Source organism: Camelus dromedarius, chromosome 10 (genome assembly GCF_036321535.1).
Source record: "Camelus dromedarius isolate mCamDro1 chromosome 10, mCamDro1.pat, whole genome shotgun sequence".
In the NCBI taxonomy this organism is placed as follows: Eukaryota; Metazoa; Chordata; class Mammalia; order Artiodactyla; family Camelidae; genus Camelus; species Camelus dromedarius.
Genome location: NC_087445.1, coordinates 43,218,654 through 43,244,298, shown reverse-complemented (window position 1 = coordinate 43,244,298; position 25,645 = coordinate 43,218,654). Strand labels below are relative to the sequence as shown.

At 39.3% G+C, this 25,645-nt stretch overlaps 1 long non-coding RNA gene across 1 annotated transcript in view; it reads left to right on the top strand.

Moving 5' to 3' along the window:
- The first annotated feature begins 4,536 nt into the window (after positions 1-4,536).
- LOC116152669 (uncharacterized) overlaps positions 4,537-25,645 on the top strand; it is a 73,399-nt gene continuing 52,290 nt past the window's right edge. The window contains exons 1-6 of the long non-coding RNA XR_004136243.2: positions 4,537-4,743; positions 5,103-5,148; positions 5,940-6,068; positions 7,044-7,118; positions 12,307-12,436; positions 16,324-16,506. This is a non-coding gene — a long non-coding RNA (uncharacterized LOC116152669). The remainder of the gene's footprint in view (positions 4,744-5,102; positions 5,149-5,939; positions 6,069-7,043; positions 7,119-12,306; positions 12,437-16,323; positions 16,507-25,645) is intronic.

Sequence of the window (25,645 nt, the reverse complement as noted above, 5' to 3'; positions counted from 1 at the left end):
AATCTACTGAATCAGCAAACATTTTCCGGAAGGGGCCAGATAATAAACAGCCTAGGCTTTATGGGCCATATGGTCTCTGTGACAAGTCCCCTGATCTGTTCCACAGCACAAAAGCAGACAGACCCAGAAGGAAACGAGTGGACACGGCCGTGTTCCAATATAACTTTACTTATGGAACACTGGGATTGGAATCTCAGCGTTTTCACATGTCACGAAATATTACTCTTTTTTTTTTTTTTTTAAATTTTTTCCCCCCAACCACTTACAAATGTAAATATCATCTTTACCTTGTGGGCCATACACAAAAGAGCAGCTACCCAGATCTGGCCCGTGGGTCACAGGTTGCCAATTCCTGGCCCAGAGTGAGAAGGCTAAAGAAGCGTGAGAAGCATCCTGTAGCCTGGGTCTGCTCTAACAGCTAAAGAACAGGCTCTCTAACCCGCAGTGGCCGTTCAGTGTATCGGCCAGTGAGGATCCGAGGTTAACTAAGTAGAGCATGTTTCCTGCGCCCACAGGCCTATGGGGTTGGCCTTTGAGAACCTCTCTTCCTTAACTTTAGCTGGCCTTTTCAAACTCACAGGTTTTGATGAGGAAAAATGCAATAAAATCCATGAAAAAGTACTCTGTGCTTTTAGAAAGAAAAGCATTATAGAAACTCAGTGTATTATTAAAAAAAAAAAAAGCAAATCTGTCAGAAGGACCTGGAAACACAGCGCAACATGACTGAAAAATGCTGCCCAAGACAGAACCCTGCCCGCTGAGATAAAGGATGTGGCTCTCCCTCCCCGACTTGGTCTCCCCGTTATTTCATCATCTGCACGTGGGATGACTTGACTGCCTATTCTTTTTCTTTCTTTCCTTTTCCTCCCTATCTCATTCACACATGGAGAGAACCAAATTGTTCCTCAGAAGGATTGCGCTGTGGAACTTTGCTGGCTGCCGGATCAGATGCAGCCTACAGGGCTGTGCTCACCTGACCAAGGCTTGCGCTTGCCTCCCAAGTTTAGTCATTATTTGACAGATTACCCTGTATATAGCACGGTATCAAAGGCTTTCTTAAAAGTCCAGGTAAAATATGCCCATGGTGTTTCTAGAGTCAACTCATTTAGATATTTAATCAAGTTGTTTTTTCAAGGGCAGTAGAACATGATTATTTTGTGAATTAGATCTTCCTTATTCTTGGTGAGGTGAGGCATTTCTTAGTATTATATATATATATTTAATATACATATATTTAGAATGAATTCTTCTGGCATCTTCCCCTATAAAAGTAATTCTGAAAGTCTATGTTTTTCTGATCATTGCCATCTCCCCCCCCCCCCCCGTTAGATTGGACTAGTTATATTAGACTGTTTTGTCCACCAAGGATTGGCCCACACTTCTGCCTGTAAGTTTTGAGCTCCTTATCTTCAAATGTTATGCTTTCCAGATTTTGCTCTATCATGTACAGCTGTAATTTCTAAGAATGACTAAAACAAGATTCCATAATATCTTCTTTGTTATGAGGAAATTTCTTTTCTCCAACGGAAGACACCATGGCCTCCAATTCGTGGTATGTTTGTTTTGGAAATTATTTATTTAAATTTTCTGTATCATCTCTTTTAATGTTCCAAAGCTTGTTTTTGCACAGTAGAATTAGGCATAGTACCATTCAAATGGGGGGTACTGAAGAGAGTTTTGCATAGTAAATAAAGAAAAAAAAAGGAGCTAACCTTGACGTGGTTAAGGTTAAGTTTTAGTTACTTAGCTTTTAGAGATGGTGTGACTCAGCTTGATCTTTTCTGTAATACCATTTATGTGACATATCTTTTCTTCCTAACCTTTAGGGGTCTCTTCCTTGTCCTGGTTTATTTCTCTGTGATCTTGTTCTAATGGTGCCAACAATATTTCCATATATATGAGTGACATGAATTAGCCCCATTTTATTCTATAATTCTGTTCTTCTATTTATTTCTTCCAAACCTTCCTTTGTGCTATATCACCCTAATGTTCTGTAACAACCATCCTCATCATACGCAGTTTGAAGCAAACTTACCATGTCAGTGCTGGCAGACCGAAAGGTATCTTTCTACAGCCTTGTTTCATGAAACTCAAACCATAATTTATATCAGATGGGGAAAGACTGCTCCTAGTAGAGTGGTAGAGAGAAGAAAAGCACTTCTTTCCTTTAAAAAGAAGTTTGAGTAGTTTTAATACCAAACCATTCTGGGCCATTGCTATTGTGTCTAAGAAGGACCAATGTCCCTCACTTCTGCTGTTTGTGCTTAAAACAGTGTCACTTGAATCCAATCAAGTATAGTCCTCTGATTACCTTTATTTCAGGGACAGGTTTTCAAGAGCAACATCTAATTTTAGGTATTGTAGCTGAGATTCTTCTCATTCCCTGCACTCCACCAATGTTCTCTGTGCATTAGCGTCACACTGAAGGCGAAAATCATTGGCACTCCATAGATGAGGCAGAAAGCTTGTGTGGGTGGAGATGAGTGAGGGCAGGGAGGGAGGTAGATCTCCTTTTGTACATGGTATCTGTGTGTTTAATTTCACAAGACAATTTTTACAGATAAGCAACTTTTCAAAATGTATTTTAATTATAATCCTAGAGGCTGGAATACAGTCTGAAGCTATTCTAATGATTTAGAATAAGGTGTAACATCTCTTTCTTCTCTTCTGTGTCGGAATCTCAGTTTGCATTCTTAGGGTCCTCGAGATGCCCACAACATAAACTGCATCCTCCTGGATATTTTAAACGTGCACATCACTCCCAACAATTTTTCCTCTCTGCTGTTAATGCAAAAACCAGGGCAGTGGAGCTAAGAGGAGTCAGTATGGGTGCATAAATTAGGAAGCTTTGAAGTTTAATTCTGAAGGACACGTACCTCCGGGGTTGTGATGCTTACCCAGAGACATGCAACTGTCCTGAGAGGAAATCTTCACAGGCTCATTTCCTCATCGTTCTGAACTGTCTAGAGCTCTAGTTCTTACCTATCTGGATGCAAAGCCCTGAACGTGGACAGGGATTAGGTAAGGACTGAAGAATAATGTTAGTCGGAAAGATTAAGGAATCCGTCATCTTTCTGTTTTAGGAATGTGGAGACATCACTTACATTGCCTACTTCAGAGCTGGACTATTCTCCACGTAACTCATTATGTCCTTCATCAATCTCCTTGAAGTCTGATGTGGGTACCTGCAACTCCCTGTGTGAGTCAGGATCCCAGCCAGAACTAGATGGCATTTTCCCAAGCATTAAATCAAGTGACTGCTTACAGAGGTGTGAGTGTGAACTGAGGGAAACAAATCAGGGATGAGGCCCTACCCCTGGGCTAGCACAGGCGGGAAGCCCTGACCAAGTACAGGCCTGGGGGCAGGAGCAGTGGGAGCTGGTGAGGGCGCTGGCTGTCAGGGTGGAGAGAGTACTGAGACCCGGCAGGCAGGGGCTAGGGAAGAAACTAACCTCTCCTCATCCTGGTCGTCTGATTTTCTCCAAGTGGCTCCCTTTGGATGAAACCAACCGGCTGCAGAGGGCACAGGAGCCACTAGCAGTGTGGTCTTGGGCATGCAGCCTCCTGGCCGGAGATCAGGGCAGAGGAGCCAGGAGCGGAGCCTGGGGGCCTCTAGAGGATGCCCTGCACGTTCTCCTCACATAACCCCACTTCTTCATTCTGCTGAAGAGCTTGGCTTTCCTTCTGGATTCTCTCCTCCCGTCCTTATGCTCTCAGTTTCCCTGCTTAGCAGTATTTCCTCACTCTCTGCTCGCTATCTGTGCCATCCCGTCGTGCGATTGGCACCGACGGCCCCCTCCATCTGCCCGCCCGGCGCCTCCCCTCGGCTTGCGCGCACAGCTTCACTTCCACATCCAGCGGGCTCGGAGCTCTTCCCTCGCCCGCACCCTCACCTGCGGGGCTCTGCGGGCTGCGTCTCTACCGCCTTCCGGAACTGGAAATCTTTCCGGCACCAATATTTTGAAGTCACGCTTTGAGGCTGCAAATCTGTCACTTACATATCCTCTCACATAGCACCATTTGTATTTTGAGTGTTGCGTAGTACATCGTAATTGCCACCAACTAAAATAGATATAGGAAATAGGAAGTGTGGGCATTTCTTATCATTTCCCAACCACTTTGAATCCTCTCCTCAATGTGATGGCAATAACAGCTCTTGCATAAAACACCAAGTAGCACGTTGGCCTGAACTGAACAAAACTGCTTATTCTCTTCCAATTGCATTAAGCTTAGAGTTTTAGGCTTAGCGGGTTTTCTCTCCGCAGGAATTTTGAAGTTTCCCATTGTTGATCATATAGCTACTTGCCAAAGCCCAGTCGAGTCATTTAAATGATTGGCCGTGTGGTCACTGCGGGTGCACGGATGGGAGAAGGAATGACATTTACATCGCAGTCACCCTTGTTATGAGAACCCAGAGGAAAGCTTCACAAATTCCAGTACTAAGAATTGCTGTGCTGCTTCTGACCCAGCTGGTATGTTGTATCCTCTGGATATCGTGAACCGTGTGTATGTGAATCATGCTTTTCTCTTGGCTTCAGCAGTTAAATCTCCCAGCGAAATCTGAGACTCACCCCAGCGTGAGTTTTGTGTAGGATATCACTCCCCTTATTATTTTATTTTTTCACTTTCATTTTCTCACCATATTCAATCGAGGAAAAAGCTGTTGATTCTACTTTGAGAATATATTTGAATCCATCTCTTCCACCTGCAACTTTACTCTTCATGCCCACGGCAATAACCAAGGTAAAGTATCAGCATTTCTGTCCTGGACCCCTGTGCTAACCCTCTGACTGTCCTTTTGCATTCCTACTCACCTCTCCCCAGTTTCTACCCCACGCGTCACCTTAGTATTTTTAAAAACATGAGTCCAATTATTTCCCCAACTTTTTAATCTGAAAAACAAAATTTGCAGGAATAGCATAATGAGCATCCATGTATCCATCCCCTAGGTTCACATTTTATCCCTAAGCTCTTCATCATGTATTTCCTAACATAAGGGCATCCTATGCAACCATAATACCTTTACCACACTCAGGGAGTTGATGGTGTGCCTTCAAGTCCATCACGGCAGAGACACAGACTATTCATTTATTCCATTACAGGTGACCTGATGTTTGGTCAAGGTATTGCCCACCAGAGTTTTCCACTGTAAGTATTCCCTTTTCTCCTTGTAGTTGTATGTAACTTGCAAGGTGACTAATTAATTATTTTAAACATATCTAACCTTGAGAACAATTATTCAAGCCCTTCAAACTCTTTTCCGCTTAAAGGCCTTTGTGTATGTTGTTTTCCCTGCTGTGCTCACTGTGTAGTTAGCTCCTTCTTACACATCGTGTCTAGGATTAAATATCTGTTGTCAGAGATGCTTTCTCTGATGATCCAATCAAAGCAGGTCTCTCATCAGCTACCAGCTATTCAGTATCATACTGCCCTGTTTGTTTCCTTAAGAGGTGATTATTTGCCAGTTTACTTGTTTATTATCTATAACAAGATGGTAAACTCTTGAGGGTACAAGTACAAGGATTGTCTTTTTCACTACTGAAACCCCAATGCCGGGATATATAGGGCCACGCACAGTAGACTATCAAAGAACGTTGTTTAAGTAAGAATGTCAGTGCATGGATGAATACATGTTATAAATCTTGGTGCATTTTACATGTTCATATATTTTAAAATACCTTTTATAGCCTGCAGGCCAAGGAAATGGAGCAGAGATGTGGGGCTCTATCCTAAAATGTATGCTCCCCCTTCCCTAGCATGGAGTTGTCACCGGGAGGCAGCTGCCCAAGCAGGAACTACATTTCCCAGCACCCCTAGCATCCAGATGGCCATGGGACTCATTCTTGCCCATCAACATGGGGAGCGTTGTGTGTTTCACTTCCTGCTCCTGGTTTTACCAAGCGGATGGGATTTCTCCATCAGCTCTTTCTCCCTGCCAGGTGGAAGTCAAGAACGCAAGCTATTAGGGTTCAGCACAGCCACAGATAAAAGGATCCAAGACCCCTGAATCAGAACGTGGAAGACAGCTACGTGTCAGGCCGAGAGAACAGGAAAGAAACTCCTATTGTGTGAGTCCGTATAAAATTTGTGGTTACTTATAACAGCATCTAGTGTTACTCTGAATATACAAAAATGAGAGCTGGAAGACCAGCAGACAGACAACTAAAAAAAAAAGTGAAAGTTGTCATTACTTAAAATTCACTGTCATATTACTTTTTTGGCACTGTATATTTTCCAGCATCCTCAAGTCATACAGAGTAAGTAGTATTAGGTCTAGAGGCACTCCAGTAGGAGACTTTGTTGAGAATTTTACTTAGAGTAAAAACAATAGCCACCTTTGTTTTTGGAAAAGGTGAAAATGCAGTCACTTAGCTCTACGAGATGGCATGATTAAATCTCATTATTTCTGAGATCCTACACCCACTGCCAAACTAATCTGGGGGAAATTCCAGTATGATTTAAGAGGCAATCCATCAAATCCTTCCTTTGTTGCCTCCAGTGAATTTTGTTTGCTGTGGGTAGCTTTACTGACGGAATAGCAATCTATCTGGTGATTATTTATTATCAAACTAGTGAGTAAAAGGATTCACTGAATTTTAGAGATGGAAGAGATCTTAAGCTTCCTTTATAGTGGGCCCAGCTATGCACACGCTTCCCTTCCTGAGTATGATACAGCTGACCCCAGAAACTGGGGCTCTTGCCCAGAGAACTTACATACCTATTGAATCCAATGCTCTGTGACACAGATCATAGCTCAACAGATGTGATTTGAAAGTCTTCATCTATGCCTTCCATTGTTTCAACTGTAACTGGGAAAAGTTAGTAGTGCATTTAAATGTCTTATATACTTGTATAATTCTGCCTTAAATTAATGTGACTATTACTAAACAAACATAACTCAAACATATTCAAATACTTCTGAACCCTTAAAGGTAATGCATTTATTCTGGTGATGGTGTCATTACTGACAGCAATTTAAAAAATTTGTATTTACCATCATCTTTAAGAGTTCAAACTGTTTTTTTTTTTCTCTTTGATTACAGAAATAATTGCATATACTCTTGAAATTAGAGGAAGAAGAAGAAAATTAAAACCACCTATAATTTGGTAACTCAGAGGTAACAATTCTATACATTGTAAAGTCATTTCTTTTATATAGATGTTTGTAAGGGTATGTTTTTGTGTGTGTCTTATATAATGCTGCATGAATGATTCTGTATTTAAAGTTTCATTATGTATACTTGCCTATAAAATTAATTTCTTAATTTCAGCTATCATATTGCATTGGGTAACATACCCAGATTTTTGTTCAATATTTCAGCTATTGCAAATTACTGGATAAAAACTTAAAGACTTCTGATCTTTAAGTAGATGCATTCTTTTGACTGTCCTTTGTGTTGATAAATATTCATCCTTGGAGTTGTCATATGAAAATAAGCAGAAGAGATTGGACTTAAGTCTGGTAAATAAGGTAGATGATTAATCCATGCAATGCATTTTGAGTCAAATGGAGGATGGTTAAAATGTAGTGAGACATTCTGAAACTGTCACAGAAGGTAGGTTCAAAGAGGAGTTTCAAAATATTTTGAGTAATGGAGGCACTCACGAATAAATACCTATCATATGTGGCTATTCTGAAGGAAAACAATCACTTCACCACTTAAGTTCTTGTGTGGCTGCCAAAAAATCAGCCCCTTGACTTCAGAGATGTTTGGTTTTAGACGTTTGTGCACACCATCATGTAAAGGTGGAGAACAAGGAAGCAGAATTTACCATCACATGTGGGTATAGGAGAAAGCTAGATGTTGTCATTTCCTGTATCCTGTCCTCTTACTAAGAAAGAAAGAGAAAAAGAAGACAGGAAAAAAAAGAGGGGAGACAGAAAGGGGAAAAAGAGAAATGAAGAAAGAAAAAGAAAGAAAAGGGAAGAAAGAAAGTAAAAAAAAAAAAAACTGGAGGAAGGAAGAAAAGTGGAAAGGCAGATTACTCTTGATAAACTACAGAATATTGGGATGGCAATGTTATCATTACTTAAAAATAATTCATGAGGCCAGACTTAAACTTAGTGCTGGCTGATGGTTTTCAAATTTTTAGGGATGATGCTACTCTTCTGCCATCTTTTCAGTAAGCTGCAACTTCAACTACAGTAGAGTCAGATTTAATTGGAAATAATGAGATACACACAGATACACATTAGATACTCCCTTCACAATCACATAGGTTCTGAAGAATAACTTTTGAAAACCAGTCTTAGGCTGATGAAACCCATTAGTGTAGTTAACCTATAAACCCAGGGCTGCGAACAAAGGAAAGCTCATGAATTCCAGACAAAGCTAGCTGAACAAAGCTTCCAGAATCCAACGTCCTTAGCGATGAAGCACCCTGGCCAGAAATGTTAACTCATTATCCTGCTTGTCCTTAAAAGTGTACCATTGCACAGAATGTCCCTAATGAAATCTACCACCCTCAAGGATAAAATTCCCACCAGAATTATAGCCTATCTGTAATCAAATTTCAATATAAGGCTCCAAAGAAAACTTGGCTTTAGAGATGCATTTTCTTTTCAGATCTGGAAAATCCAATCACTGTTTTCAGTAAGTTTTCTTAATTTACTATCTCTTGAGTGAATGTTTTTAATAATTATGTGCACACGCACACAACACACAGGAGTTCAGAAACAAAAATCACTTTTCGGTTTCTATATGAATATATTACATGTTTCTGGAATTAAGCCATAGTATGTAAAATCCTTCCACAGTGACTGGACTGTTCATTTAAATAAATCCTTTACATGTAACAATTAGAATGGTAGATGTCTGAAGGAATTCTCATCTCTTACGCCTCTGTTTTATGTAGTGAAATACTTTTCAGTAATATCAAAGTATAGAAGCAGCAGATTAAATACTGAAAAATAAATCACTACAAATTTGCTGTTTTCCTAATTATGCCCTTCCATAAAAATTCAGGGAAAGAGGGCAAACAACAATTATTAAGGAGGATTTGTTTTGTGAATATGTTGGGGCTGAGCAAACTCTTTTACAAAATGCCACAATCATCAAGGTCTGCTTTCTGGGACCTTACATTCTGAGAGCACCTAAACCAGGAACAAACCAACACAAAAGAAGCACAGCAGGGAAACATTGTCCATCAACAGGAAAGGAAATAGGGCTTATAAACAGGAACAAAGTGTCGTTTCTGATTTTTTTTTTAAGATAAAAAACACAATAAAGATGATCTACTTTCTTAGATTTTAGTTAACTGAACATATCAATAAGGTAATCAAAGGATCTAGGAGTAGTGAAGGAAAAAATAGAGTTCCACTCACAGGAGTGTGGACAGGAGACCTTCCAAATCAAACCATTAGCTGAGGTAGGGGGGGTTAACAGCCTCCCGAAGATGTCCACATCCTAAGCCCCAGGACCCACGTGTGTTACCTTACGTGACAAAGTGAACTTTGCTGTCCTAAAGCTTAAGGATCTTGACATGGGGAAATGGTACTGTGTTATCCAGGTGGGTGCAGTGTGATCACAAGAGTCCTTATAAGAGGCAGGAGAGTCGGAGGAGGAGCTGTGACAGTTGAAAGAGGTGGAAGGACAAGCCCAGGAGTGTGGGTGACCTCCAGAAACTGGAAAAGACCAGGAAGCAGATTCCCCCTAGAGCCTCCAGGAGGAAGGCAGCCCTGCAGCACATTTTGGACTTCTGACCTCCGGAACTGTAAGATAATAAATCTGTGTTGCTGTAAGCCACTAAATATGTGGCAATTTGCTGTAGCAGCAATAGGAAACTAACACGTTAGACCTGAATCGTGGGGTATTACTTTCTAAAGAAAAGTCACACAGAATCAGACTCAATTGCTCTTCAAAAAGATCATTTCTCAGTTCAAAAAGGGTGAGGCCAAATAAATCAGTAATGTTATTAACTTTTTTCTAATAGCTTTTTGGCCCAGTGCCACCTTCATACTAACAGGAAAAACTAAAAGAGGAAAAGAACTCTCCTTTCTTGTACTTCTACTAGGTACCAGTCAGAGTGATATGTTGTCTTCTTATTTCATTTAATCCTAGTAATTCTAAAATGGAAGTATTGAGTCTTATTTACAAATGAAGTAACTGATTCTTAGAGGCAATAAGCAACTTGACACATTTCAAGTTGGTGACAGAATTAGAAAAATTCAATAATGGGACAGATCAGGATGTAGGTGATTTGTAGTCCCTTTAGAGAGGAAATATACAAGAGACAGATAAGATGAAGAGATAGAAAGATAGACAGGCAGATAAGAGTACTGGGTCAAATCACACAGAATTTTACAAACAGAATTTAGTGTGGCCAAAAGTTTGCCGAGCAAAGTTTGGCCTAGATAGTTATTATGGGAAAAAAAGAAAAACCTTTTGGACACTTCACCTAACCTTCTGCTTTTCTCCTCTATAAAGGAAAGATAACAATAGACGTCTCTCTCATAAAGACTCCCAAGGAATAAAACTGAGTGCTGTGACACTGAAGAGCTCTTTAGATGTTGATTCAACACTCTGTGGTCTACTTAGGATCCCCAAACCAATTTGTGACTCATTCAACACTAAGAGGTTATCTGTTCTGAAGGAGAAAAAGAGACATTGTAAATCAGGTGGCAATCAGTGATTCCAAAGGGAACTGAACGTATCTTTTGTCCAAATGAACAGAAGATGTTGGTATGAGTTGTGTGCTCTCTGTGAGAAGTAGATACAGCCGAAGCTGGTTACTAGAGGGCGAGCACAATGCAACAGCAGCTCCCAAGACATCTTGGATGAGTGTCTCAAGTTAGGTCATCAAGCTGAATGAGGTCACCTAGATAGAGTTTAGACAACTGCAAAGCAGAACAATATGACCCAAGACAGGCTTAAGACCTCAACGCAACTACAGAGCCGATGGCAGCTGGAAACTCTTAAGGACTAAAGGCAAAGGAGAGAGTAATTTTGACATCAAAGGCATCAGTTTGACAAATGAAAATCAAACTGGATGAACTTTAATGCAAACAGCTGGGTGTGATGCAACATAAAGAGGCAGATTTCCTGAAGCCAGCCAAACAGATTTACTGGAATCCTCCATGCCTCCCAAGGAGAATGTAAATACAGAGTTTTTAATTTTCAAGTTTTCCCCTTCCAAACAATGGAGGGGAGAGCATGGTAAGATAAATAATCTGCACCACTGCATTCCTTGGAATGATTTAGTAGCTACGCTTGCTTTGTCTGGGCCAAGATGTTTTTCTCTGTTCCGTTCACATGTTCCTCCCTTCTCTACTCCCATCTGTCCTTCTAACATGTAGTAAATTTGATCTTCAGGTAATGTATCTGAATGTGAGGTGATTAATTCAAAGAGTGAGTGTTATTCTGCTAAAGGCTTTCTGTTATTGGAGGCTCCTCTGAATGAATGGGCCAGGGCTCCATGACACCTTGTGTGAGTGAGAACGATAGATAAATTTGCTTCCTAACATGTGTTTGGCAACTGGCCTTCCTGAGAAATGCACCAAGTGCCATATGGATGGACACCAGCTGTGGTTTAGACCAAAGGGTAGGCAGCTCACTGGCTGATGGAGAAGCAAAGCTTAAGGTAAGTGGAAGAAAGCAAAAGCTTATCATCAGCCAGCATGGCGCTCTAAGGCATGGCTTCAGGGACATCTGCCCTCTTGTGTAATAGCGATCCACCCTTACTCTGTTATCAGTGGTTACTCATTTGAGTCAGAATGCAGATAACCATTACAAAGGACTAAAGTTGCTGGAAAAGGCAATACTATTGCAAGTCTTACTGCTCTGATTCCTCTGCTGTAATATAACAGAAACTCTTGAAGACGGGAACACTTGTCCAAGAAGCATAGAACCTGCTTGATATTGCTCATTATTGTGTCCCCAGAAATTTAGCAAACTATAGGATACCTAGTAGGCACACGAGACAGATTTAATATGTTGATGAGTAACATAAGCTATACATCTGTAAGTGGGCCTTGGCGTGATGAAGTGGAAAGGGAGGGGTGAGACATCTTCTGTTCAAGTCGTAATGATCCACTTAACTTATGCCACAGGATAGGCAGAGTAAATTCAAAGCCATAAAATCTAAATTTAGGATTAATATGGGGGTTCAAAGAAGATAAGGGAAAAATCCTCTTGTATTTGGTAACATTTAATAGGGTCTGTTTGCCTCATTTCCGAACCTATGTAATGATGTCTAAGCAGCATGTAAGAGACTTTAAGCTAATACACCATTTATCGAGCTATGCTGGTAGATCAGTGAATGGTTTCATTGACCTGAAGCTTTGTTCTTGTTCTGGTGCCCTCCTAGATTATTCCACTGATATGCTGAAGAAAGACGTGCAGATGAGAACTAATGGGCTCAGCAGATATAATCCTGTTTTCTTTGTTTACTACCTGCAACTCCTGCTGGACTCAAGTGTTTGGTTTTTCATCTGAAGGTATGTTTTGTTGACATAATAAGCTATTAAGGACCAGACGTGAATTGAGGTGAAGGTTTCCCTGAAAATTCATGCTTGCAAATCAGCAAAACAGAAAATAGAATAAATGAACAGGTATTTATGCCCAGAAAGTCCTCTGTTCGGTTGGCTAATGAACCTGGAACAAAGCCTCGGGAACTGAAATTGAGGTGAACCTTAGTAACCGTATTTGGGCTAACAGCCTTCAGATTTTTCTAGACTTGATAACTTTCTAAAGAGTGTAAGAAATAACAAACTGAGGCACTGGAGATGTAACTTTTCAAGCACGATTTTGCACCCCAAATGATTTATTTTTTAGAATAGTTCAGAAAAGTTTTACGTGTATGTGAGTATGCAAGTGTGTGCATATACACATTAGGTATACAATCAGAACCCTGAATTATGATTACATTGGCTTACAAAAGAAAATATGGCTCACAAAGAACTCTGAAACTGGAGACAAAATTGTAAGAATGTGTTTTGGATATCAAGTAACTTCAGCATTACTGAAGAGGGGGAGATCAACTTTTATCTGGCTAAATACTCATGGGTTTTTCAAACACACAGGATATCAGTTCATGGTAGCAGTTGATTTTCGCCTTAGCTGGGTGAAATTAACATTCTTTAAATAATAGATGAGCTCACTGTGTAATGTTGAGCAAGGCTAGATGGGTCTAGATTTAATTTTAAAATAGTTTCCAGACTGCTTAGTGTCATAAAAATTATTTTCAGTTCACAGAAGTTGCCTTTTCAACCCTCCCTGTCTCCCCACTCACCTTTTATTGCTAAGCGAATAGAACAGACAAGAATTCAACAGATTTAACCATTATGAACTCACTGCATGTCTAAGATTGGTCCAATTTAGGCAAATCCTGTGTGTTTGAGGTGAACTAGCCCTGTGTCCTCCTCAGTTCCCGTGCATACGTCAATTTTTGTCTCTCAGTCCTTAGGCCGTGGGACTATTTATGTATGTGATGAGGCTTTTAGGATGCTGGCTCACCCCAGATCAAAATAGTTTTGAGTGAAAATAATTTTGAGGATAACACTAGACCCGACACTGTGTGGCCAAAAAAAAAAAATTAAATTTTTAAAGTGATTTTACAATAGCAGGAAAAAAATGTACAGGAGAAGGAGCTGAAAATCAGTGCCAGTCATTTGCGGGTTGTCCTGACTTTGCGGGAAGGGTTATCTCAGCAGTTAGGAGTTTGCTCCGTAGTTCGCAATGGGAGCCTGAGAGGTTAAAACAGCTCATCACTTTATCAGGATTACTGAGGGTATGAGGGAGGCCTTAATGGTCTGGCAGTCCTTTTTGTCACAATTTAATGGCATATCGATCTTGCAGAGTGAACAATCATGACCTTCAACTGTTTACAGATGCTTTGGAGGGAAAAGGTTTAAGGAGCTTATTCCAGGGAAGCTGAGGAGGTTCAGCCCTGACCCGTCAAGTTAGGGAAGTCAAACAGCAATAAAAACATCCCAGTTTGGGGCAACTTTCCACTGGGGGGTGGCACTTACAACTGGGAAGATCACAAGTGCTTCAAGAAAAGCCAGCGGTGTTACAGGCAATCAATAAATCAACCAGGAGTGTCATTAACAGAGAGAGGAGAAGGGTGTGTGTGTGTGTGTGTGAGAGAGAAGCAGGGGCCCTGGCATCAAGTTGTACTCTCCTACTGGAACCAGTTTTCAAGAAAAGGTTTCTTTTATGTGCCTGCAAGGTTTGAAACCTTCACATCAGCAGGCTAGTGATCCTAGAAAGAGGTAACCACATTTCAGAAGACAAATGTGAGCAAAGAACAATATGAAACAGGGTGTTTTTCCACATAACCTAATTAATCTGAGAGTTCTGGAAGGCATTTTCTTGAATTCACGGGAAACTGCCGGCTAAGATGCGGAGAACTGCTTTTCGAGAGAAGATAAACGCAGTAAGATTAAATTCTCAGAAGCAGCAGGAGGGTGGGATGTTGATCTGCACCATCTATTTCAATGAATCCAATCTCTAATACTGTTGAATCCCAAGACAAAGCTTTCAGCTTTGGTTTTGTTGAGCCTTGGACTCCACTATGTGATCTGCGAGGTCCTGGTTGCTACTAGCAGCATAAAATGTACCTCCTGCTCTCAAAGAGTTTATAAGTTGCCTACCCAGTCCTGGATTCACATACTGTTTCTGGCTATGAGGCTCTTTGACCTCTGTGGTGAGTTGAATGGTGGTCCCCTCGAGAAACAGGTCTACATTCTACTTTCCAAACCTGTGAATATGACCTTATTTTGAAAAGGGGTCTTTGCAGATGTAATTAAGTTAGGAATCTTGGATTTCCTGGGTGGGCCCTAAATCCAATGACAAGTGTCCTTGTAAGAGACCCACAGGGAGAAGGTAATGTGAAGACAGCGGCAGAGACCGGAGGTATATAGAAGCCAAGGAACACCAGGCATTGCCAGCAGCCACCAGGAGGCAGGGAAACTGTCCCCCTAGAGCCTCCAGGGGGAGTGCTGCCCTGCCAACAATTTGATTTGGGACTTTGGCTTCAGGAAAACTGTGAAGGAATACATTTCTGTTGTTTTAAACCATCAAATGGGTGGTAATTTTGTTACAGCCAACCTAGGAAACCAACAGCTACTCTTAGATTAGCTTTAACCTTGCCTCCCTGTACTTGACTTTATGAGAATACACAGTGCAAACCAAGATATCTAGTTACTATCCTGTAACAACAAAACGCAGCTTTATTGCTCACTACTGATTTGTTTCTTCTCAAATTTGTATATAAAGGATTTAGGAGGGCTGTGCAGTGGAAGAAGGGATTTGCCCTACAATCTTTTTTTTCTCCCAGCTTTTTTTTTTTTTTTTCCTTAACTGAAGTATAGTCAGTTTACAATGTTGTGTCACTTTCTGGTGTACAGCATGTTTCAGTCATATATATACATACATGTATTTGTTTTCATGTTCTTTCTCATTATAGGTTACTACAAGATAGTGAATATAGTTCCCTGTGCTATCCAGTATAAACTTGTTGTTTATCTATTTTATATATATATTAATATATGCAAATCTTGAACTCCCAAATTATCCCCTCCAACCCCCTTCCCATACCCCGCCAGTAACCATAAGGTTTTTCTCTATGTCTGTGAGTCTGTTTGTTTTGTAAATAAGTTTGTTTGTTTTTTTAGATTCCACATGTAAGTGATATCACATGGTATTCTGCTTTCTCTTTCTGGCTTACTTAGAATGACAATCTCCAGGTCCATTCATGTTGCTGCAAATGGCATTATTTTCTTTTTTATGGTTGAGTAATATTCTACTATATAAATATACCTATACCACAGCTTCCTTATGCAACCATCTGTTGATGGACATTTAGGTTGTTTCCATGTCTTGGCTATTGTAAACAGTGCAGCTGTGAACATTGGGGTGCATGTATCTTTTCAAATTAGAGTTCCTTTTAGATATATGCCCAGGAGTGGGACTGCTGAGTCATACGGTAAGTCTTTTTATAGTTTTTTGTGGAATTTCTAATCTCTTTTCCATAATGGCTGTACCAAACTATTCTCACCAACAGTGAAGGAGGGTTCCCTTTTCTCTACACCCTCTCCAGCATTTATTGTTCATGGACTTTTGAATGATGGCCATTCTGACTGGTGTGAGGTGATACCTCATTGTAGTTTTGATTTGCATGTCTCTGATAATTAGTGATATTGAGCATTTTTTCATGTGCCTATTGGCCCTGTGTATGTCTTCATTGGAAATTGCTTGTTTAGGTCTTCTGCTCATTTTTGGATTGGGTTTTTTTTTGTCATTAAGCTATATGAGCTGTATATTCTGGAAATTATGCTCTTGACAATTGCATCATTTGCAAATATTTTCTCCCATTCCATAGGTTGTCTTCTTGTTTTGTTTATGGCTTCCTTTGCTGTGCAAAAGCTTCCAAGTTTAATAAGGTCCCTGCCCCACAATCTTTTGAATGGTGAGAGGGAGAGAAGCAAGATGGCAAGTCTTTTCTGCATTGGCCTCAGTGGGTGGGGAGAAGACTGGGTGCTCAACGTGCACAGCTGCGAACAAGGTAAGGTTTAATTGCCCTCAAAAATGTGTTAAAATTTTGTAAAATATGTGCCATGTGCCAGACATATCTTTAAAATGCTCAAATTTTAGTTGCAGGAAAAGGAGCTCAAGGTCAGCTTTAATCACTTATGGGTCATCCTGACTTTGCAGGAACGATTATCTGAGCAGTTAGGTGTTTTCTATGTGGGTAGTAATGGAGAAAGGAATAACTGTCGGTATGTGCCGTGTGCTAATTGAGTCTGGCTGGCTGCCCAAGGCACAGGGCTGTTGACACAGTACCATCAAGTCAGGCAGAGCCATATAGTGCTTGTGCTGCGATGGCTGCTTTGAGAAATGCTTGCAGGGACGACTCCTCCCCTCCACTTGTCCAGCTCTTGCAGGGATGGGACCAAAGCTGTGACCCACCTTGCATTAGCCCCACCTCCGGCTTCCCCTTCTCTAGACAATCCTCACTCTGACAAAGACATCTTTCCACCACACCTATCTGATTGCAGTTTCCTTCTACTTCAAATCAGACAGAAACAATAGTCTGGCCTTGTGAAGCAGTCATGATCTGTCCCCACTCTTTCCACCTCCTGCCTCAGATTCCCCTAGGTCCTCCCTGCCTGGAGCTGCATTTATGCCAATATGAGCTACTTACATGGTGTCTGCAAAGATGCCACACTTTTTGATGTCTTAGTATCTCTTCTAGAATGCTCTCCCTGCTTACCCACTTGGCAAACACGTGTATTCTTCAAAATCCAACTCAACTGTCTCCTCTCATGAGAACCCCCTGACTACTAAAACAGAGTTAATTATTCTCTGGTCCGCGCTCTCTTTAGCCTGCACTGCTGTGCTTATCACACAGTACTATTATCTGCTTATAGAACCCTCTCTTATAATAGGCTGTGAACAGAGAGTATAGAAACTCTGCCTTCTCTGTAAAGGTAAAAGCATTTCTCCTGCATCACTGTATCTCCAGTGCCTGGCCTAGCACTGGACAGATAGTTGGTACTCAATAGATGATGAGTAAATGAAAGAATGACTAGTCTTTCATGTGATCAGTCAGCTCTCAAAAGCTCTTCAGACATGTACGTTGACTCAATGGGCAAGAAGCCTGCCTGCACTTATGAGACCTTTGAGGGAGGAGGCTGCTTTTTCTCGTCTAAACATTTAATAAGCTTAATATTTTCTGATAATAAAAGTAATACAACTTTCTTATAGAAAAGTCTGGAAAATAAGAGTAAACATGTAAACAGAATTCATATTTTATCGTGGCACCCAAAGATAAACACAACTTTCATTTGCATGAAATTAAAAATATGCCCATATAGTCATGGAAGCCAGTAACTGTGATAAAGTATTATATGTATGAAAATACAGACAACCATATACTAATATTCTCTCTCACTCACACACACAAATAAATTATGGTTATCACCTATATTAGTTAAGCTGATGCAACCTGCTGTAAAACCCAGCTATAAAGGGTATAATGGCTTAAACACCATAGAAATTTAGGTCTCATTTGCATAATATCTAAACTGAGTGTGATCAGCAAGACGTGGGACCCAGCCTCCTTCCATCTTATGGCTCTGCAATCTTCGTAACAGAGTTTCTAGGTGTCTATGTTCACATAAAGAAGAAAGCTGAGTGATTGCATGTGGAAGGGTTTAAGGGTCAGGCCTAGAAGTGGCATGGATGACTTCCATTGACAGTCCACTGGCTAGAAATCAATCTGTCTGTCCCCATGGTAGGTAGGAGGGAAGCTAGGAAATAGTGTTAATCTGTGTGCCTAGGGAGAAAGAAAATGAGTGTCAGGAATCATTAATCAGTCTCTGCCATACATTGAATAAATTCTTTTGTAACCTCATTTTTTAAAAATTGAAGTATAGTCAGTTTACAATGATGTGTCAATTTCTGGCATACAGCATAAGGTTTCAGTTTTATATATATATTCCTCTTCATATTGTTCTTCACTGTAAGTTACTACAAGATATTGAATATAGTGCCCTGTGCTATACAGTAGGGCCTTGCTATTTATCTATTTTCTATATAGTAGTTAGTATCTGCAAATCTCAAACTCCCAGTTTATCCCTTCCCACACCCTTCCCCCTCTGGTAACCATGTTTGTTTTTTGTGTTTTGTAAGTAAGTTCTTTTGTTTTTGTTTTCGTTTTTTAGATTTCATGTGACCTGATTTTTTATTTAAAAATATTTTATTAGAATGATGTAATAACATTATTCTTACAGTTATTGAGGCAAGTAGTCATCTGCTTAGCTGAACTGTCAACGTTTTAAAATATTTAAAAACAGTTGTTTCATATATTGTGATTATATGTAGTTAGCCATGTAGAAATCAATGACACTGATATCTTCATTGTGGATTTTACTTTTTATCAACTTAATGATTCTACTCATCAATGTCTTTTGCTTTGGGTTCTTTTTTGCTTTAAATGCCATCATGCATACTTCCCTTTTGTTTATATTTGCCCAGCCATCGTTGTAACATTTCTGAATGACTTTGTTTTATGCATGTCTCTTATAGATTATATGTAGTTGGATATTTTGACTCAATCTAAGAGTCTGTCCTTAAATAGAGACCTTTAATCTTTTTTATAATTGTCAATTCAACTGTTTAATTGACAAAGTTACTTTTATCTGCTAAATTGGATAAGAGTCATTTTATTTTATATCCTACAACTAGTTGTCTTTTTAAATGATGCTTTAATAGATAACTCGGTTTTCCCATGTCCTTGTTCCAATCAATGAATGAACAAATGAAATAAAGGAGGAAGCAAATTACATCTCTCTAAATATGAGTGGAGCATTTTATGCTTTTGTTTCCTCCTACCCATTTCTTAGTTTTAATGAAAGGGGATTTGTGTACCTTGGGCTACTAGACCCAGTTGAACACTAATATTTCCATTACATGTCGCTTTCAGATATAAAAAGCAACTTTGCTAGCTACAGAATTGTTGGGTCTTAGTAACAACAGCCCTTCTATCTATCTCTGCAGTGATCCCAGTGACATTTATCTGGAGTCAAAACTCCTTCCTCCAACTATTAGTATAGCTCAATTCTGAAGTAAGAAGTCATTTATTCTCATAATTTCACAACAGAGATAGTTAGATTACCGTGGCAATGAAGCTTGGACAAACAAAATCCACATGGGACTCCATGCCATTTATCCAGTCTTGTTTTCATCATACAAGGTGTAATTCAAGTCCCATTCCCATTAAGGGCCTCTCCCTTGCAGTCTACCCTCTTCTGTCCTATAATAGTCATAGTTTATGTTTTATAATTAAGCCATTAATTATAATCCAGTTTCTGTTTGCATGCATGTCTTATCTCACCAACTAGTTATTTCCTTGGTGGCAGGGGCTACGTTCTGTTTTCTCTGCAGAGCCAGTCATCTGGAATGGCAGTGAACACTGTGGGCACTGGCTACGTACTTCTGGCTTGTTTAATAATATTAAAGGTAAATTTCAGTTGTTAGTTTGAAATTTCTTCTCTCATTTAAGTTTGCAAAAGTTAACCAGCATATAACAGCTTAGTTCAGATCTACTGTTTATTTTTGATTCTCACCCTATGAACAAAATGACAGAAAAAGAGAAAATGATCAAAAGGTAGGCAACTAACTGAAATGAGAAAGGAAACAAATTCTGTGAGACAGAAACACTGACTCTATTTACAATTACAAGAATAATAATAAGGAGCAACAGTAACTATGACTTAATGAATGCTACATGCTCACATTAATTATCTGATCTGAGCTTTACCTTAAGTCCATAGGGAGCTACTTCTCTATCTGGAAACATGAGAAATTGATGAGGATTATTGGGGGGAGGAGAGAGGTAGGTAGGTATGCTTCTGATTTGTTCTGGGTTACCCATTATGGAAACACCCAATGATAAATTTTGCTTGTAGATGTAGCATCCTATATTGGAAACAGTACAGCATTTTACACTAAACAGAAATGAGTTAGAATTTTGACTCTTCCTTCATCTGTGTGACCTGGAGTATATTATATAATATCTTTGTTTCCAATTTCATCTCTATAAAACAGGAATCATATTTACATTGCAAGGCTCTTAAGATAATGAGTGTTAAAGTACAGAATGTGTTGGCATATGGTAGTTGTTTACTTAGTAGCTATTATTATGGTTAAGATAATTATCACTTTGCCTTCTCCCTATCTTGGGCAATCAAAATCTAACTTTTCTGTTCAGGGCTCATCTTAAATGACATCCTTCTTCTCTGATAACTATACTTAGGATGTGACCAACATCCTTTGCCTTTTATTCTTATTATTTCTGTATTTGCTTTTCCTCTTTCCCTTACTTTGTTACTTTTTCAGGCAGAGAACTGCCTCATTTTCTTCACACCCTTGGCAGTCTTAAGTGGTGACTTACTCAGGGGAGGTCTCCAACAGTATTTGTCAACTCTGATTGGCACAGCATTGTATATTTGTTAATTTTTATGTTTATGGAATAATTTAGAAAAAAATACAACCTTATTTCCTTTATATCAATGACCTCAATATTATGCTAGTTCATTCTACTGCAAAATTTTATCTGTAGGTACACAGTTGAATGAAGTGGGTTAATGGGCAACATGTTTTTAAGTGTCTTTAAAAGAAGAGGCTCCATTTTTTATTATTCTTATAGCAGGACTGTGGTTCTCAGTCTTGGTTGATTGGGTTGATACTGGGAATGGTTTTTTAATAACCACCATTGCTTTGAGTTAAAATGAGTTCCAATGAGCTAAGGAGAACTTTAATGACCTTCAAAATATATTAAATAAAACAGAGGGAAATTGGCATGGTAAGCCAACACTGAAACTATTTTATAAGAGAAGAGAAAAAGGGAGACTCTGCCGGAATCCCGTAAATAGCCAATAAAAATTCACCTTGTCTGTGTATTGTCCTAGGAGACACAATCTCATTTACATTTATTAGAAGTAATGATGTAGTGTCCTGCAGATAATTAACACAATAAAATGATGCTAATTTCACAGTGTCATTATAAAATTTGCCAGTTCAAATTAGAAAGTGATTAACCCTCTGAGTGAAGCAGTGACATTTCCATTCCCAGTTTGTGAATTAAATTTGAAAGGATGTTTCCTCTAGTTTGAAAGTTCAGTTCTCTCACCATTCTTGAGTCTTCTTTTTTTCTACACCATCTTTACTATGCCTTTCTATATATTTTTAATTTTTAATTTTAGTTGATTTATAATGTTGTGTTAGTTTCTAGTGTACAGCATAGTGATTCAGTTATACGTATATATATTCTATTTCATATTCTTTTTCTTTATTATACCTTTCTAAGAATGAAGATGCTGGATTTAAGTAAGCTAATTTATGGCAATTTTGTATCCCAGAGTATCCAGGTTCTCAACAATAGCCTAAGTTTGTTTTGGAACAGGAATGAAGCCAATTTCCTTCATTTAGGAAGAAAAGAAAAGAAAGGAAAGAAAGGAAAGAAAGAAAGGAAGGAAGGAAGGAGAGGAGGGAGGGCAGGAGAGAGGAAGGAAAGGAAATAGTAATCTCAGAGGAGTGTAATTTCTTTGATTAACGAATTAATCTTTTTGTTGGTTCATGTAAGTTGGAAAATTCTGTTAACAAGTTGCCTTCAGAATGCACTTCATTTGGGAGAGTGGAGGGATAAACTGGGAGTTCGGGATTTGCAGATACTAACTACTATACATAACTACTAACTAACCACTATATATAAAATAGATAAACAAGGTCCTACTGTATAGCACACGGAACTATATATAACCTTGAAATAACCTACAATGAAAAAGAATATGAAAGGAATATATATGTATAAATGAATCACTGTGCTGTATACCAGAAATTAATGCAACATTGTAAACTGACTATACTTCAATTAAAAAGAATATACTTCATTTAATGGCAGGTACTCTTTAACCTCTGTCTGGACACTGTCTCACTCATTTAATGCACGTCTCTCATCTACAACTGATTTTAATTAATTCCTGGAAAAGGAATAAATTCATTAAAGAGAAAAGATTTATCATGCCTCATTTTAAATATTCCTACTCAACTGAAATCCTCTTAAAGAATATTTAATGAGGACATGATATTGTAAATGAATGAAACCTCTAGTTCATGATAAAACTGTCCAACCTGTTAAAGACAACTATTAATTGAGTAAATCTAATACATACATTTATAAAGCTGCTAAAAATATGGTTCAATGCCCTTTCCCCTTCCTTCACTCTTTTTCTTCCTCTAATGATTTAGGGCAAAAGAATATAGAGCTGATTTAAAAGTCTCTCAAAAAGTAAGGATTTATTTCCAAAGCACTAAAGCTTGTTAGTATCTGCAAGGAATAAAAACAAGTGTTCAAAGACCTCTTAAAAATACTATTCAAAGAAAATTTTCATAATTTCCTCTATATTTCTGAATCCACTTGTTATCACTGTTACTTTCTTCACAAAGCTGTGCAATTTGAACACTTTAAATGACCCGAAGATTTTGTCTTGGGATTTTTCAAGTTCTAAATGGACCTAACCTAACCTGAACTAGCATAAATGAAAGGAGGGAATTTCTTGACTAATGATACTCGATCTGGGGCCTCTGATGTTGGCATTAATCTTTTATGTGACTTCACTCTCAGATAGATTTTCTTTACATAAATCCTCAGCAGCTACAGGCCCCTTTCCTCCCAGCGAAACTAACCTCATGAAGAGAGAGCAAAACCCCAACCTGGATTTCGTGGGTGGAGACTAGGTCAGGACACCGTCCTGACCGGCCACTGTGATGTGATGCTAACTGGTTGACCCTCAGTGGGAGGGTTAGTCCTACTCACACCAAGTGACTCAGATTGAAAAAAGGAGGTTCTTTAAGGGGTAATGGGAGACTATTACCCAAAACAACGGATGTTGGGCAGCTAATATTCACTGTCCCCAGACAATTACCTACTGTGAACTGATCTTCTGGGAAGACTGAAGTCTAAAGCAGCTATACCCACAGAGCTAGGTAGTGTCAGAAGCAGAGATTCAAGCATTCTTCTATCATTGATCTGTGCTTTAGAAAACTGATGGGCTCAGTGGACTCGAGGATCCTCATCACCCTGACATCCTGGGAGTCGGTGACTGTTCAGAAGAGTGTGGGGCGGGTAACTCTGAGTGCCTAGTCAAACACCTGCAGCCTTAGCCCTAGCTCCATTTAAAAGCTGTGTCTAGTATGGTCATTTTAACAACTACACACAGCTTTTAAATGCCATTAAAAGAATGAAATAATGCCATTTGCAGCAACATGGATGGACTAGAGATTATTATACTAAGTGAAGTCAGTCAGATAAAGACAAATATCATATGATATCACTTAAATGTGTTATCTAAAAAAATGATACAAATGAAACAGAAGCACACTCACAGACATAGAAAACAAACTATGGTTACCAAAGAGCAAAGGGGGTCAGGGGAAGGGATAAATGAGATCGGGATTGACAGATACACATTACTATATATAAAATGGATAAACAACAAGAACCTACTGTTTAGCAAAGGAAACTATATTCAGTATTTTCTAAGAACCTATAATGGAAAACAATCTGAAAAAGAATATGTATATATATAACTGAATCACTTTGCTATATACCTGACACTAGCACAACATTGTAAACCAACTATACTTCAACAACAAAAAAATGTTTTAAAAAGCTGTATGAGAAATTTGCTTCAGCTTCTCTGGGGCTTTAGTTTCCCTATCTGTACAAAGACAGAATTAGTATTAATAGTTTGGAATTTTTAGTGGAGTAGGACCTTTTAACTAAACTAAGTATTAATAACTGTCAAGCAAGCAGTTCTTGGTTCATGTATATGTAACTAGTGTATGCTTAGATGCTTTATGAATGTATCCCTGTTCAAAAGAAACTTGTTCATCAGTGAGGACAAGAGCTACCCTAAGTTGTCACACTAGCACACAATGGGATTGTGAATAGACACTGGTGTAGGTAATATGGAAAGTCACCAGTGACTGTCCCCACGAGGTACCCCATCATCACCCAAATCCTTGCCAATCCCATTGGGGACATGAGGTTTGTAACACCTGCTCCAAAAAAATCACTCGTGGTCACTATGCTTTCAGTTAAAAATTTGTGATTATGAGAAAAATATATGTCAGTGGTTCAGAGGGACATCCTGATGCTGGAATCTACGAAAGACGTTCTGGGAACCACAGGGCCCAGACAGGTGTGCAGGTGAGAATACCGGGGGCCTAACTAAGGGGGGACTGGAGCTGAGTGTCATGGGACAGGCAGCATGTTGATTACTATTTTTATTGACTGGAAATAAGTGGCCCTCACAATGGAATTTTTCATCATGATTGCCTGGAAACTAAAGGTAGTCTGTCTGTCCGTCCGTCCGTCCGTCCATCCTTCCTTCCTACTGGGGATTGAACCTAGAACCTTGAGGATGCTAAGCGCACACTCTAACACTGAGCTACACCCCCACCACCTCACCAGTGCTTGCTTAAATCACATTTAATTTAAAAATGACTATATTTTTGACATCACTAGTGCTTTTCTGATGCATCCTTCTTATTAGCAAGTCAACCTACAGCACAAATCAAATATGTGTGTGTGAGGGTCCGTCCACTCACTGTTTCTCAAAAGTTAGAGGCTCTCCAGAATGTGGTTGGAAAACCAGTAAACTAGATCATTTTTCACATCCCTCTAGCTCCAAAGTGAGAAATAACAATAAAAAAATTAGCTGTTCTCAAGTCCTTAAAGTCTGTTTGTTAGTGGCCAAGCTAAGAAAAAAAAAATTTCTCATATCTGAATTTTTATGTAAAGTACACACATATGCACTCACACACACACAGAGTTTTCTAATCACAGTCCTTATCTACAACCCAGAGGCACCATTCTATGTTTGCTATTACTAGTTTCTTCCCTTGGCAACTTGGCAAAAAATGAGTTTCTTAGCTGAATCTTCTGCTGAAAGGCAGATTGGGGGAAAGTACATATTTAAATTGGATTTGATTACAGCTCCCACAAAAACCCCATGTGGAGATTATGTCCTGTTGGTATGTCCTATTGCAACAGAAGGTGGTAAAGCACATATTTAAAGTTACTCCCTGATTTATGGGTGAAATCTTAAGGGTGGGAGTGCCTTGGAGCAAAGGGT